This window comes from Lissotriton vulgaris, chromosome 11 (genome assembly GCF_964263255.1).
Source record: "Lissotriton vulgaris chromosome 11, aLisVul1.2, whole genome shotgun sequence".
Lineage (NCBI taxonomy): Eukaryota > Metazoa > Chordata > Amphibia > Caudata > Salamandridae > Lissotriton > Lissotriton vulgaris.
This window is the reverse complement of record NC_141699.1, coordinates 1,053,840,782-1,053,855,900: the sequence shown is the minus strand read 5'-3', so window position 1 is coordinate 1,053,855,900 and position 15,119 is coordinate 1,053,840,782.

Here is a 15,119-nt window from a genome sequence, read left to right as displayed (position 1 = left end):
GACAATGGGCTCTCCGTGAGACGGTTGCTGCCACATGCTATAACACCCTCAGAGTGCTCCGTAAGATCTGCAGATGGATTATAACAGACACCAGTAGAATCGTCACACAATCCCTCATCACTACTCGACTTAACTATGGGAACACCCTCTATGCCAGAACCACCACCCTCCTCAAGCACCCCAAACTATCCAGAATGCAAAAATCATCCTCAAAGTGCCAAGGTGAGTCCACTACACCTCCCACATCTGCAACCTGCACTGACTCTCCTCTTCAAACTGCTCATGCATGTCTGCAAAGCCCTCCACAACATGGGACCTGAATATTTGAACAGCCGCCTGACCTTCCACCACCCCACCAGCCACCTGTGGTCTGCCTCCCTGGCCCTCGCTTAAGTCCCCCGAATCCATTGTACTCGAACCGAAAGACCTGCCTTTTCCCACCTCTGTGCCAAGGCCTGAACTTTCTTTATTTACAAATATTATGCTATAAAGCATAACAGAAACTGGGAACCTAATTTTATAATAACGTTAATCATAGGATTCAGCATGGCTGAAACTCATTCTCCAAGTCAATATGTCTAATAAGCGAGACATATTGGCTTTGTCAATGCTTGTTTTTTTATTTGCAGCCAATTATCATCTGCTTTCAATGAAATAGGAAGTAACACGCTCAAACAGGTTTTGACATTCACTTTGCATATAATATTATTGCTTACTCCCTCCTAAATAGAATAAACAGACACAACTCAGTAAAACCTGGGGGTACTTTCCAGTGGTAATGGAGGAGCGATCTAAATTTGAACTAATCAGTGGTATTGCTTAAACGGCACAATTTGTATTTGCGGTCATTTTTGCAGTAGTGCCTAGGTCAAAATATCCCAGGAGGGTGTTTTGTCATCCCACTCACGTTTGAAGAAATCTGTTAAATTATATTCTTTAATCACGATTAGATGTTTAACTGTGTTAAAAACGTGCAAGGACAGGGACAATGCACTAACATGTAAAACTGTTTCTTTGTCTGTTACGTACTTCAGACTTCCTGGTACTTATGGGATATATTCTGAAAGCAATATTTGGTTTCTAAACTATAATTACAAAAAGAAATGGTTTAATAAAAAATGAAAAGGTGAACAAGGACCGCCAGATGACTTAGCCGCATTGGACCTTATAAACCACTTTATGCATTGCTTTATAGGTAAGAATTTAATGAACACCTAACACAATTAAATAACAGGCCTTATCTATTTCGTGGATTCTCACAGGTGCATGAGTCAAAAGTAAGTAACTTAACTCGTTCGTTTGCAATGTCCCTGCTTGCATTGCACTGATGCTCGCTTTCAGCTCTTTGGCTGTCTAAATGTTGAAACTGCAGCCCGTAGCGAGTTTCTAAGGGCTGGGGGAAGGGAGCGGTGTCCTTTGACTTTGACCTGCGTTTCCAGCCTCAGAAAGGCCAAACAAAAGCCGTGATTTGCATTCGTTAACACCTCTTCAGATAGGAGCCCTGGAAAACATTGTGTTGTTAATCCAGTGCTGTCTGCGCTGCTGTTCAGGGAAGGGTGGAGGTCTTCGTTCTTACATTGTGAGAAGAACTGCTTTGCAGGGTCTCGTCCTAACTGCGTGAAAATGCAAAGTCTGGTTTCCCCTCCTTGTTTTAATGGTGATGAGGGGGAAACTAAGAAACTGAATGCATTTTCTTTTATTTTCGGTTCATTACTTGAAAGAGAAGGTGGAAACGCCTTTCTTTCTCTTATTTCCAAAGGGAAATCGATAAAATACCAGTTATCTCTTAAATTGTGTAGTAAGACCTAACAGCAAACAATCACTCTCTGACCAATATATTTTGTTTAGTACACAGACAGGGGCATGATAGACTGGGTCCCTTTTTACGGACCCTCAGCTTAGTCAAATTTGAAGTACTTCAAAAAGACCACTATTCGCTGCCGCAATAGTGGAACATGTTTTAATGTGCTATTGAAATGATTTGTGAAGAATGTGATTGTCACATTCATGAAACACTGGTTAACCTTTTAAGTAAGAGATTCATTTTAAAAGATCTACAAAAAATAGTAGATATTTGGTGATAAGACTTTAAATGGAACAGCAGCGCTTCAATGCCTCAAAAAGCACATATTGGAAACTAAGGAAGTTGAAATATAGGTATTTTTTAACTTTATAGCACACATGAATACTAAAGGCTAATTTGCAATGAAAGGATTTCATGCTAAACGAAGGTTGCATTTCCCTGCACGGCAGGCAGAGTGGCACAATAGGTAAATGCGCTTCCCTGAGACCTGCTGTGACTGTCCGTGCTTTTCATCTTTCTGAGATCAATGGTGGATAGTGTAATGATTGCACCTATCACAACTCTTGAATGATTTATTATGTGCAGTATATACTTATATTAAATATTATCATTAAAACTCCCCTTCGCTCCTGGAGCATAGTGGATATTCCATTTCCTGAAAGGCAAGTTGCCATAAAGGTGCATTTATACCTCACACATGTGCATTGTGACAATACACACAAGGCACCGTCTTACAGTGTCAACTTTTCTTTCTTGCAGCTTATATAGTACAATTATGGACCAACCAAATGGCCTTGAAGTTTATATAATGAAAACGTTTTCCCTAACTTCTACAACACACATCGAACAGGTACACCATTGCAGCAGTAGTGGAAGAGTCACTCGGATATGCAACAGGTACAATACAGACAATAATAGTACCAACTTCCTTTCACACATAGGGCATGTATAGCATGGCCATACATAGTGAAACCTTGAATGTACACAATATAGACACAAGAACTAGGACATTTTTCCTCAAGCGCAAGGAGTACACACTTCCCTAATACACGCAGATCAGGCACGGAGCATGCAGCAGCTCTTTAAGCATCTCACACCCACACACAGAATTTACAGTGTGGTAAGTAGAAATGCAAGCTTTCCTAACCCACATTCAGATTAAGAGCAAACAGCAGAAATACATGTTTTCCTCAGACAAAAACATGTGCAGCTCATGTTGCAGCAGTTCAAGCCGATTACCTACTCAACAGAAGCACATTGGAGGAGTAAGACGGTACAGCCCAAACATTTCAGAACCACAGCCCAATTTTCAGAATGACACATTTTTGAGACTCTCCTAACTTCAGCAGCGAAGTTTCCATCACATTAAACAAGTGACTGACAATAGATGCACATTATAGCCAACTATTGTGGCAGCATCTCTTATACCTAGTTCTGTAGTGGCATACATAGAAAGACTCATTGTGATAGGCTCACAGGGAAGCAACCATACCCTGTAGTTACCCGTGGAGGAAAGCAGTGGTGGTACTTTTAAGGTACAAGGTGGGCTTGGGCTATTGAGTGGTGCTACATTTTTTAGGGTTCCGGGTAAATGTATTTGGGTGGTAAGGGATTTTTTAGGTTTTAAGGAGGGTATATGTGTTTGGTTGGCAAGGGAATTTTTAGAATTTAGGATGAGTATGGTTTTTTGGGTGATTGGGGATTGTTTAGGTTTTATGGTGTATGGGTTTTGAGTTGCAAGGGAACCTAGTGTTTAGGGTGTGTATGGGTTTTAGGGTGCTAAGAGATGTTTTTAAGGTTTAGGGAGGGTATGGGTTTTTGGGTGGTAAGGGAATTCTTGGGGTTTTGGGTGGTGTGGGTTTTAGGTTGGAAGGGGATTTTTAAGGCTTAGGGTTGGTATAGGATTTTGGGTGGTAAGGTATTTTTTAGGGCTTAGGGTGTGCATGAGTATTTCCATGGTAAGGTTTTTTTTAAAGGTTTAGGGTGGACATGGGTTTTGTGTGGGCATGGGTTTTTGGATGGTGATTAATCTTTTAGGGTTTAGGGTTTGTATGGGATTTTGGGTGGCAAGGGATTTTCTAGGGTGGGTGTGGATTTTTGGGTGGGAAGGGAATTTTTAGGGTGTGGAGTGGGTATGCGTTTTTGGTTGGCAAGTGAATTTTTGGAGTTTAAGATGGGTGTAGATTTTTAAGTGGTACAGAATTGTTTAGGTTGGGTGTGGGGTTTTGGGTGTTAATGAATTACTTAGGGTTATTGTTTGTATTGGTTTTTTGGGTGGCGAGGGATTTTTTAGGGTGGGTATGGTTTTTTAGGTGGCAAGGGATTATTTAGGGTTTAGGGTGGGTATAGGTTTTTGGTTGGTAAGGGATTTATTTAGGGTTTACGGTGGGTATGGATTTTTGGTTGGCAATGGAATTTTCAGCATTTAGGATGGGTGTGGGCTTTTGGGTGGCAAGGGCGTTTTTAAGGTTTAATGTGGGCTTGAGTTTTTGGGTGATAAGGAATTTTTAGGGTTTAGGGTGATGATGGGTTTTTTGGTTGTAAGGTTTGCCTTAGTGTGTGGGGTAGATATAGTTTTTTGGGTGACAAGGGAATTTTTAGGGTTTAGGGTAGGTATGGATTTTTGGCTGGTAAGGTATTTTTTAGGTTTTAGCGTGAGTATAGCTTTTTAGGCAAAAAGTGTTTTTTTAAGGCTTACTGTGGGTATGGATTTTTGGGGGCAAGGGAAATGTTATCGTTTCAGGTAGGTATGGGTGTTCGGGTGATCGGGGAATTTTTAGCATTTAGGGTGGGGATCGATTTTTAGGTGGGAAGGGATGTTTTCGGGTTTAGGCTGGGTATGGGTTTTTGGGTGGCAAGGGAATTTTTTATTGTTTAGGGTGGGTGTAAGATTTTTGGTGCAAAGGATTTTGTAGATTTTACTGGGTGTATGGGTTTTTGGGTCGCAAGGGAATTTTTAAGGTTTAGGTCTGGTGTCAGTTTTTGGGTGCAAAGGGATGGTTTAGGGTGGGCATGGGTTTTGGGTGGCAAGGGAACATATAGAGTTTAGGGCTGATATGGGTTTTTTGGGTGGTAAAAAATAATTTAGGGTTTAGTGTTTGCATGGGTTTTGGGGGCAAGGGATTTTTGATGGTGGGTATGGGGTTTTGGGTGGCAAGTTACATTTTTGGGTTTAAGGTAGGGGTAGGTTTCTGAGAGGAAAGGGATTTTTAGAGTTTTGGGTAGGTATGGGTTTTATGGGTTTGAAGGGAATTTTTAAGGTTTAGGGTGGCTGTGGGTTTATGAGGGCAAGGGAAATGTTATGGTTTAGGATGGGTATGGTTTTTGGGTGATAATTAATCTTTAGGGTTTAGGGTGGGTATGAGTTTTTGGGCGATATTTAATCTTTAGGGTTGAGGTGGTTATGGGTTTTTGGGTGCCAAGAGAATATTGAGGGTTTAGGGTGGGCGTGGGATTTTGGTTGGCAAGGTATTTTTTTATGGTTCATGGTGAGTATATGTTTTTAGGAGGTAAGGGCTTTTTTTAGTGTTTAGGGTGGGTATGGGTTTTTGGGCTGCAAGGGAATTTTTAGGGTTTAGGATGGGTATGGGCTTTTGGGTGGCAAACGCATTTTTAGGGTTAGGGTGGGTATGGGTTTTTGGGTTGTAAGGGATTTCTTAGGGTTTAGGGTGGGAATGGGTTTTTTGGGTGGCAAGGGCATTTTTAGGGTTTTGGGCAGGAAATGGTTTTTAGGTGGCAAGGGAATTTTGGAGAGTTTAGGGTGGGTATAGATTTTTGGGTGGCAAATTCATTTTGGGGGTTTTGGATGGGTATGGATTTTTGGGTGGTAGGGGATTTTTTAAGGTTTAGAGTGGGTATGGGTTTTTGGTAGGTAATGAATATCTAGGGTTTAGTGTTTGTATGGGTTTTGCTAGCGTTTAGGGCGGGTGTGGGATTTTTGGTGGCAAGGGATTTTTTAGGGCTCAGGGTGGGTGTGTCCTTGTGGGTTTTTGGTTGGTAGGGGATTGTTTAGTTTTTAGGGTGGGTAGGGGTTTTGGGTGGCAAGGGAACCTTTAGGCTTTAGTGTGTGTTTTTTTTTGGGTTGTAATGATTTTTTTTAGGGTTTATAGTTTGTATGAGTTTTTCGGTGGGTATGAGTTTTTGGGTGGCAAGCGAATTTTTAGGGTTTAGGGTGGGTGTGGGTATATTTGTGTGGTAAGGTTTTTTTTAGGGTAGTTATGGGTTTTTAGGTGGCAAGGGAACATTTTGTGTTTAGGGTGAGTATGGGGTTGTTGGGTGGCAAGGGAATTTTTTGGGATTACAGTCAGTGTAGGTTTTCGGTTGGGAAGGGATTTATTTGGGGTTTAAGGTGGGTATGGGTTTTTGGGTGGCAATGGAATTTTTAGCATTTAGGATGGGTGTGGGTTTTTGGGTGGCAAGGGCATTTTTAAGGTTAGGGTGGGCATGAGTTTTTGGGTGATAAGGAATTTTTAGGGTGATTATGGGTTTTTTGGTTGTAAGGTTTGCCTTAGGGTAGATATGGGTTTTGGGGTGATAAGAGCTGTTTTAAGGTTTAGGGTGGTTTGAATTTTTGGGGGGCAAGGGAAATGTTATGGTTTCTGGTGGGTATGGGTGTTTGGGTGATAGGGGAATTTTTAGCGTTTAGGGTGGGTATGGATTTTTGAGTGGTAAGGCTTTTTTAGGGTTTACGCTGGGCTTGGGTTTTGGGTGGCAAGGGAACATCTAGGGGTTAGGGCTGAAATGGGTTTTTTGGGTGGTAATGAATAATTTAGGTTTTAGTGTTTGGATGGGTTTTTGGGACTCAAGGGATTTTTTATGGTGGGAATGGGTATTTGGGTGGCAAGTGAATTATTGGTGGTTAGGGTGGGTGTCGTTTTTGAGTGGTAAGGGATTGTTAGGGTTATGGGTGGGTATGGGTTTTGTGGGTTTGATGGGGATTTTTAGCGTTTAGGACAGGTTTAAGATTTTGGTGGCAAGGGATTTTGTAGGGTTTAAGTTAAGTATGGGTTTTTGTGTCACAAGGGAATTTTTAAGGTTTTTAAGGTTTATTGTGGGTGTGGGATTTTGGGGGCAAGGGAAATTTTATGGTTTAGGGTGGGAATGAGTTTTTGGGTGATAATGGATTTTTTGGGTTTAGGGCGGTTATGGGATTTTGGATTCTAAGCTGTGCCTTAGGGTTGATGATGGGTTTTGGGTTTTTTGGGCCAAGGGAATTTTGGTGGTTTAGGATGGGTATGGGATTTTAGGTGGCAAGGTATTTTTTTTATGGTTTAGGGCGAGTATAGGTTTTTGGGTAGCAAGGTATATTTTATGGTTTATAGTGAATATAGGTTTTTGCGTGACAAAGGATTTTTCAGGGTTAGGGTGGGTATGAGTTTTTGGATCGTAAGGGATTTCTTAGGGCTTAGGGTGGGTATGGGTTTTTTGCGTGGCAAGGGAATATTAAGGGGCTCATTATGATAATGGGTGGATCGCCACTGCCCATATGGCGGTGGAGATCCACCCGCCAAAAACCACCACCCGCCTCTAACTTCCCCCGCCACATTACCATGGCGGGGGGGACCCCAGCGAACGGGAATACTGTCCACCGGTTTTCCACAGGTAGGTAATCCACCCGATTGCCTACAGGGTGGAAAAGCAGTTTATATGGTGGCGGTGTCTGGTAGACACCGTCATCCATATTTGTATGCAGGCTGGGATGTGCCTTTCCGTGGCGGCAACGCCACCACGGAAAGGCAGGCAGTTTTTAACATTGGGGGTCCATAGCGGGCAGGCATGCTAGTGATACATCCTGCTTATTGGTGAAAACAGAGTTAGAAAAACCACTTTTAGAAGTGGGTATTTCTGTGTGCTTATGAGGTTTTGCGCCTGCCTGATGTGTATTGACCGTTTGGTTTTGACTGACAGAGAAGGGATGTGCATTCACTCTAGTCCCTGGGGTAGTTGAGGTGTGTCCTGCCCTGCGTGGGTGACTCAGTGCTAGGCTGGATAGACCTTTCCTGAATTTAGAGTGGCAGGGGGAGTTTTCCTTGCACCTGAATAGGCCTGGTCTTCATTTGGTGTGGTGGGAGGAGTTGCACATGCACCTGAATAGGTCTGTGCCTACCTTCCAAAATAATGGCTCCACCCCCTGTGGTGTGTCTGGTGCCAAGGCTTTCAATATGAACGGCAGTGTTGTGCACTTCTAATATGTGGTTGAAGTTCCCTCAGAACAAAGACTTTGGCACTATAAATACAGGGGCTATGACCCCATGAAAATAAAAAGACACTATGTGGGGCACGTACCCAATGACTGCTGTGTGCCAGGAGGAACCGCCGTTTGTGGATACCTTCTTGTGAAATTAACCTGCTGCCTGCTGGGTGGCTGAAGTGACTGCCTCTCTGCTAAGGGTCCTTCCGTGCTAGCCAGCCTGTGCCCTGTTCTCTGCCCCAGTGTCTCCAGGGACGAGGTAGTGCTTGCCTCCCTGTTTGCTAATAGCGCGTGGTAAGCGTTTTCAATTCTGTTGCCAAAGGAGTTGGCTCAATTTGTGCTAACCCCATACAGGAGCGCTTTTACCCTGCAGCATGGGCAGCAGAGCTCCCTCATCTAGGGCCTGAACATTGAGAAGGAGGAGGTGAACGGAACAAAACGCTCTCCCTCTCGTATTGCTTGCCTTTGTTTATATGAGCCAACAGCCGGGGCTCTGCTACATGGCTGCGAGGCCATGCCCAAGCAGCAAGGAATATCGGCCCGGGAGTTCCCTTGGCTGTCAGAAGATGTGGCCCAGCCGCACCCGGAAGTGACCAGAGCCTCATGTGTCCATTCAGATGCTTCCACACGGAGCTGATGTGAGACCCTAGGTGGCCGACGTGAGCCCCTGGGTGCGGGCATTGCTAAGGAAGGCAAGGGCCTCCCAGCTGCACCAGGCCGCTTGCAGCGAAACATGAAGAGATTCATACCCATGCCACACTACGGAGCTGTACCGGAGGCATTTGACTCCCCTTGGCTTCTGGCCCCGTTGTTGTGAATAGTGGGGGCAGGTGGACCCATCACGCTAGATAGCGCGAGCACCCAGGGATAGTGTGCTCGCACCAACAAACAGACCTCCCACTGGGCTGATCTCCAGGAGTCAGATCCTTTGGTGTTTCCTTAACCCGCAGATCACCCCGGTACTTCCGTCATTCCCCTGCTTCCATGGAAACCGGTAGTGTTTCCTTGCAGAGAGTGCAGGCCAGTGGCCCTATCACGCTGGTGAGCACAATCACCCTTAGACTGTGTTCTCTCCCCGTTGTGCAGGCAGGAGATCTTTTGGCGTTTTCTTGCCCCGTGGGCCGTCTCTGTAATTCCTAGCATTTTCCCTGTTTCTACGGGAACCAGTGGAGCATTTTCATGTAGAAGGAGGCAGGGGATGTAGAGGGGATGTAGTTGGGTGATAACAAAGCTAGAAGCAACTATCTTAAAAGATTGCCCTGTCAGACTGGTGACACCGGCTCAAGCGGAAACATGTTCAACTAATCGTTATTGTCTTTATTGCACTAACTGTAATGTTAGGCCTTATGTTTTCAGTGTGGTGTTCACTTATAAGTATTTACTAAAGTTCACTAACATTGTTAATTATGACAATTATCCAATTGGCAAAAGTGGTGTATGACAATGTGATGTCATGACAAAGTGCCTAGTGGCACAGTGATTTATGTGATTGTGGTCTAACTTTTTAAAAGTAAATAATACAAAAGATATTTTTATGTAACCTTGTGTGGAGTCGCTTTTTATGGTGTGCCTAAAGTGTCAATGTTGTGTGAGTGCGTTGTGCAAACGCTTTAGACATTGCCTCTGCGATAAGCCTGACTGCTCTGCCAGGGGTTGTCTTTGATGTGTTACTATCTTACCCTTACTAGACTGATGGGTTCTGCCCTACCATACCTGCATACCCTAGCCAACCAGAAACACCATGTCAACTGGAATACTAAAAATAAAATGATAATACGGTCCATTATTATCATTTCCTTTTTTCCATTGCCCTGCTTTAAAGCAGTGGGGCGACGCTCTTTTACCTTAGTGGAACAGCTGCCACTGTTGAAGTGGCTACATTAGTTTGCTACACCACTAGATTATGACTATCTGTTTAAGTCTTCATAAAACCTATAATCACAGACATCACTGTGGAGACATACTATCTCTGTGGGGACTTGAACAAGTCTATAATCACACACTATCTCAGTGGGGTCATGGATATCGATATAATCAATCAAACACTACCTTTGTGGGGAATTGAACAAGACTGTCATCACACACTATTTCTGCGGGGACTATGGTAACGCTATAATCACACAGCAACTCTGTGAGGACCTGGATATTTCTATAATTACACACTATCACTGTGGGGAGCTTGACATCTCTATAATTATAGAATATCTCTGTGGGGACCTAGCACCCCTATAATCACACACTATCTCTGTGGGGACCTGCCATCCCCATAAACACACACTATCTCTCTGGGGACCTGGGCATCAATATAACCAATCAAACGCTATCTTTGAGTAATTGAACATAACTATCATCACACATATCTTTATGGGGATCTGCCATCCCTATTAACACACAGTATTTCTATGGGGACCTGCCATCCCCATAAACAGACACTATCTCTGTGGGGACCTGCCATCCATATAAACACACACTATCTCTGTGGGGACCCGGTTTCCCTGTAGTCACACACTATCTCTGTGAGGACCTGGGCATCCCTATAATCACACACAATCTCTGTGGGGACCTGGGCATCCCTATAATCACACACAATCTCTGTGGGGACCTGGGCATCCTTATAATCACACACTATCTCTGTGGGGACCTGGGCATCCTTATAATCACACACAATCTCTGTGGGGACCTGGGCATCCTTATAATCACACACTATCTCTGTGGGGACCTGGACATCACTATAATCACACACTATATCCGTGGGGACCTGGGCATCAATATAATCAATCAAGCGCTATCTTTTAGTAATTGAACATGAATTTCATCACACATATCTCTATGGGGACCTGGCATGTCTATAATTACTCTCTATCTCTGTGGGGACGTGGGTTCAATATACTTTAATTTTGTGGGACTTGAATATGACTGTCATCACATACTAACTCTTCAGGGACATCAACATGTATATCATAACAGACTGTCTTTAGAGGGACTGGAACTTTACATGTATCACACACTTTCTCTATAGGTCAATAATCACCATCTTAGTGGGCCTCCCTAATCATGCACTATCGCTTTGGGGACCTAAGCTTCAGTATAATCACAACATATCTCAACATCACTTGAACATGACTGTAACTACACACTACCTGAGCAGGCACCTAGGCATCATTATAATCACATACTACCTCTGCAGGAGCCTCGGCACGACTGTTATAACAGCAAGCACCTCAGCATCATTGTTATAACACTTTCTATGTGGGGCCCTGAACATGACTGTAATCACATACTATCTCTGCGGAGATGTAACATAACAATAATCACACACCACATCTGAGGGGACTTGAACTTGAATATAATCACACATTTTGTCAACGGGGTCTTGAGAGTGACTATAATTAAGCGCTATACAAATTCTGAATGAATGTCAGAATGACTCATCGTACACTTTCTCTACAACACTTGAACAACACTATCATAATACTCTCTATGTGGGACTTTAATATGGTTATAATCACACACTATCTCTGTGGGGGTCCGGGCATTCCTATAGTAACACACTATCTCAGTGGGGACTGGAACATGACTATTATCACACACTATCTCTGTGGGGACTTGAACATTACTATGACCACACACTATCTCTGTGGGGACTTGAACATTACTATGATCACACACTATCTCTGTGGGGACTTGAACATTACTATGATCACACACTATCTCTGTGGGGACTTGAACATTACTATGATCACGCACTAGCTCTGTGGGGACTTGAACATTACTATGATCACACACTATCTCTGTGGGGACTTGAACATTACTATGATCACACACTATCTCTGTGGGGACTTGAACGTGAATAGGATCACACTATCTCTGTGGGGACTTGAACATTACTATGATCACACACTATCTCTGTGGGGACTTGAACATGGCTATAATACCACACTATCTCTGTGGAGACCTGGGCATTCCTATAATCACAAACTATCTCTGTGGTACCCGTGCATTACTGTAATAGTGTTATTTCTGCATGAACTGCAGCATGACTATCATCGTACACCAAAACCACAATATCTGTAGGGACTTGGGCATCAATCTAATCATGCAATATCTCTGTGGGGGCTTGAAAATTATCATCATCATACACTTACTCTGTCAGCTCTAGAATATTATTATAATATCATGCCATCTCTTTGGGGACTATTAATGCACAGCCATTCGTAGATGGTGCCAATCGGTGAGGTTGATGAAAAACAACTAGGTGGTCAGATGGCAACTTGGTTTTGCCATCTGACCCCATTGCAGGATCTTAAGCCTCTAAATTAATTTAACTATGTGTTGTTTTCATATTCCTTAATGTTTGTGTGCACTCAGTAATAGGCTAAACATCCATGAATCCCTGTCAATGCACTTTATATATATATATATATATATGATCATTTTCTACTGTAAAATGCATTATTAGACAAATCTCTGTTCTAGGTGCACCTAGGACATAGTGACCTATTCAAATTTGACTAAAGTATCATGTTATGTATGTATGGCACTGAAAAATAGCATTTATCTATTAGATAATGAGTGTATTCAATCAGAAATGAGAATTATTGAGTAGGTCCCCACAAGGATGGTAACACATGTCCAAGTCCCCACAATGATGGTTCTGTGCGCGTGACTAAATAACAACATATTTGTAAAATTGAAGCAGGATCCTGTATTATGAATTTTTTCTTAACATTTTTCTGTTATTGGTATATTTTTAAAACATTGGGAAGGGTTAGTCCCCACAAGGCAGGTGAAAACACATAGTCCCCACAAGGATGGTAACACGTGTATGTGTGGGTGTGCGTGTGTGTGTGTGTGTTTGTGCGTGCCTAAGTGAAAATTCCTGGTGAAATCCGACAGACACCTCCACATACCCGACTGATAGCATCTTTACCCGAATATTTGTCAGAAATTAGATTAATGAAGGGGGTGTGCACCCCATACACCCCCCCCCCCCCTGAAGCTATGGCCCTTGCCGTTACATGGAGAGCGGCTTTTTTTAGGATATAATAAGAGACCTGTGATTGAGAAATTTACATTATTCAATTACATAATTTCAGGAAAATAAACCCTATTATTCGTGATGAAAGATGTTAAGAATACCATAAGAATTCCACCTACATGGTAAAGCTTTTATGCATTTCTCTAAACATCAAGCATTCAAATGAATACATGAATATGAAGTAGTCGCATACTATCTGGATATATGATAAATCTAGCAGACAATATTAAGGATTAATTAACATATATATCCATATGAGCTAGTCAATATTTCCAAACGAATAATGATGTACTGGGCCTGAGGCTGTGATGAAAAAATACACAACATTAAGGGTTCCTAATAGGTGTTTAAGGCAAGACACGTGACAGGAGGATATGGGGAGGAAGGGTAGGGGACCGGATTGTGTTAATGAGCCCTTGAATTCTGCAGTTTTATGATTTATTGTCATCCGGAGCCGCATCGATTCCCCCACCTTTCTTCCAGCTGCTCTTTGTCTCCATGTAGCACTGATGCTCTGTGTCGTCTGACACTGTTGCTGCTTCTAGGCGCTCCCTTTTCATGGACCTCCCCCTCTCATCATCCTTCACACAGCCTGGCACGCCCCAATAGCCCGCCCTAACCCAGATGAACGCTTGTGGCCATTCCATGAAAAATGCAAGAGATTTCGGCCACTTTTTCCACCCAAGCCTTTATTATTGAAAAATGAAACACAATCTTCCAAAAATATACATTTATTTTTTATTTTTAAAGTCTTGACATCTTTCTAGAACAACTTGTGTCATTTATGTGATTGATGCAAAAAAAGATTTTTTAGTAATCACATGAGGATTTTTTGTCGCACATGCATCAAACTCAGAAATATTGAATCCTTAAGAGTGAATTTGAAAGATTTGCTATGCTAGAATTTGCTATCTCCAATGCATGACCGTTGGTGTGATTAATTTCCGAATCGCAAAAAATCGCAGTTGCAAATAGTGATTAAACAATAGCGATGCACAAATACAGAAATGCCTCTTTGTGTGCACGCTAATAGCGATTTCGCAATTAGCGAAATCGCAAATAGTGTGTCACTTTTGATGCATGCTGATGACATCACAACCAGGAAGTCATCCAGCCCATGCTTCATTCAGTGCCCAGAGAGAGTGAGACGAGGAGGCTGAGTGCAGGAGCAGAGCAGGACAACCAACTTCTTGGCTTACAGACCTGTCCAGTGCCAAATAGTGGAATCACCAGCACCAGGGGAAAGTGCATCAACCAGAAAACGCAAACTGAAATTCAGTGAGAAAGAAATTGAAAACCACATAGAGGAGGCTGTGAGGAGCCACGATAAAATCTTTGTGAAACTGTCTCTCAAGGTACTGGAGGCAGAGAAGAGGAAAATCTGGCTCAGGATCCAGAATAAAGTGAATGCAGTGGGGGTCACCCACCGCACAATTGATGACCTGAAAAAAAGCTGTTTGTTACTTTCTTGCACACCCACTCAGTTTTTCTTCAATGAGTGACAACACCTATAAATATTATTTTCACAATTAATCCAGCTTATTGGAATTATCTTGAAATACTACGAATACCTGTACTTGCCATGATACCCACTTTGGAACTCGTTAAAGTTTAGGGGATAGGGGTATCCTAACAACACATTTTTGCTCATTATCCAACAGCTAGTAAGGTATTGGGACCCATCACCCATCTACCTACGGAACAAATATCTGGGTGGGCTGGAGAGCCAGATGCTGAGGGTGCAACGCCTGCAGGCAGAACACATGAGGTCAATGCAGGCACAACTCAGCAAAATGACAACTAACATTGCAGTCATGTGCGATTTTGTGAGAGAACTCACAACAGCTGTAGTGGAAGGCAACAGGCAGTCCAATGCGGCCATGCAGAAGCTGAGCAGGGGTTGATGCAGGAGGGCCTGCTGACACAGAGACTACACTGCTGTCCCATTGGTTCGTGGCCATGCAGCTAGAAATGAGCCATTGTTGTGGGGATGTGGCCAGGGTACTGGTCCAGGTAACTAATGCAGTGGAATAAATCCAGGCTGCTACTGCTGGGGGCAGCAATGTGACGGGTGGGAAGAGAGGCGT